Raw genomic sequence first — 2,185 nt, 5'->3', positions numbered from 1 at the left:
TTCAGGGCCATACAATTTGTTTATTGTACAGTATACAGCCTACAATGCACTGTATTACAGTATCCAATATAAGTCCTCTTTCTTGTCCTCTTCGAGATCATCAAAGACCCTCTTCCTTATTGGGATGCCGTCCAGCGGATTCCTGTGCCCCAGGACTTGTGTGCTCAGCTTGACAGACCTTCCATGGAGGATGCTGTTGCTGAACATGTGTCACGGTTCAGTCGAAAAGGGGTCTGAATCCAACGTACTGCCCTGAAGTATCCGGAAGCTCCCTCCATATGCGTAGCACCACACACAAGGGGATCATGACACGGACGCTTCTTCTAAGGAAACCCCAGCTCCTGCTCACAAAAGACCTGTAGGCCAAGTCACTTCATTGCCTGCAACGAGAACAGGGTGGAAAAGCACATTTTTTTACTATTTATTTTTTAATATTTTACATCAGAGTATCACTGGACGATTGTTGAAAAAAAAAATAAAGTTTATCATTTTGTGGTGTTGATCAAACTGTTTTTGCAATATGCTGAACCAATAATGAATGTGTATTGGTTAAAAATATTTTATTTTCTATACTGTAACTGCTAACACTTGTATCAGATTGTCCTCACCTTTCCATTCCTCTGATTCTCAAACGGCCATGGTCAGCTCTGTAAATATTCATTGCATTTTGCAAAGAATATAGAGGCACAACGGATTGAGGCCATAATGGTCATTCAGGTCAGCTCCTCAGGAACCTGGGTCATTCTTTTAATAACCTGTAAAAACAAACATAATTTCCCTGCTGTTATTTCGTAATTTTGAATGAGCAGGTAGCACAAAGTAGCAAATGTCTCCAGTTTTAGTTACCAGAGTTGTAAGATCACATATTAGGCTACTACATGGAAAGAAGGTAATAATCTCAATCAGATGTCAGCAGGATAGTTACAAGATTACATTACACTGACTGTACCTACTGTATTTTAAACAATGATATTTATAGGATTTTTGATTATTGTACTCCACTCCATTGTAGCCTACTATGTAAATTGCCCCTTGGGGATAAATAAGTGTTTTTGAATTGACACAAATTGGCCTAGTAATATTTTCGTTGACCTCGTTTCACTTCAGCCATAGGCTACAAACTGCACAGAGCTCCTGCCCAGCTAACGGGACGTCCCGTTGTAAGATCATACATTACTACATGGAAAGAACGTAAAAATCTCGATAATCAGATGACTTAATCAGCAGGATAGTAGTTACACGAGTATATTAGACCTACTGACGTTACAAACGTAATATTTTCATTGACGCGAGCAGTAGGCTACTCATTTCACTTCAGCCATAACATTATAGCCTACGAACTGCACAGAGCTCCTGCCCAGCTAACTGGACGTCCTGTTGTAAGATCGCATACAACTACAATAATGTATGTAACTCCTAATCAGATGACCTATTCACCAGGAGAATATACTTACTGACTAAAACGAGTACTTTCCTTGCAAGCAGCACTCCTTTCACTACAGCATAGCCTGAACTGCACACGACGGGCTACAAACTTTTCAGCTAGTTTCTAACTGGACATCTTGACAAAAATAAGTAAGTAAGTAAGGTAAGTTGTAAAACATTTGTTTGTGTGCAAATTAATAACTTCTGTTGCTTACAATGCTGAAAACGAACCTAATGCAATGTTTAGCTTAGTCTACGACACTAACGTGCGAGTATTACAGCTAGCTAACTGGGCTACGTGTTGCAAACTCAAGTAGCAGCTAAATGACAAAACTTACCACTCTGAAGTAGTCATTTCCAATCTATGGGCGACTGGTTGCTCCTCTATTTCAGATTCTTCCTGTGATTCAGGCTCAAATATGCTGTTCAACACCTATGTCTCCATAGTATTTCCACCTTGGCTGTTTCAGTGAGTGCTGTCGGCCATGTTTGCGTCTTTGCTCTGGAGCTTCGCTCGTTGTAAACCAACCAATCAGCACGCAGGTCATTTAAATATTCATGAGCATACCATAAAAGGAAGAAAACCTCTCGTTTCATTCTAGGGCTTTTAACCAGGCTTGCATTAGGGCACATAGAACAGCACATATGCCATTTTCAGCCCAACCAATGTTACACACCCTATTCAGAGACCTTAAGGACCAGCACAAAATACCCTATATCATCATTCTATCACCCCTTTAACAAAATGTTCTCCCCTACA

The 2,185-nt window shown here is 40.3% G+C and overlaps 1 long non-coding RNA gene across 2 annotated transcripts; it reads right to left on the bottom strand.

Annotated features, from left to right (window-relative positions):
• Positions 1-2,185, bottom strand: LOC121719688. 2 transcript variants are annotated; one of them, XR_006034299.1, is made up of 3 exons: positions 1,764-2,185; positions 609-755; positions 1-380 (listed from the first exon to the last, which is right to left on the bottom strand). It is a non-coding gene; the product is annotated as an uncharacterized LOC121719688 (long non-coding RNA). The 2 variants fall into 2 exon arrangements; XR_006034298.1 differs by lacking the exon at positions 1,764-2,185 and having other exon boundaries at positions 609-1,363.

The sequence above is a fragment of the Alosa sapidissima genome, chromosome 9 (assembly GCF_018492685.1).
Source record: "Alosa sapidissima isolate fAloSap1 chromosome 9, fAloSap1.pri, whole genome shotgun sequence".
Lineage (NCBI taxonomy): Eukaryota > Metazoa > Chordata > Actinopteri > Clupeiformes > Clupeidae > Alosa > Alosa sapidissima.
This window is presented reverse-complemented; position numbering and strand designations above follow the sequence as displayed.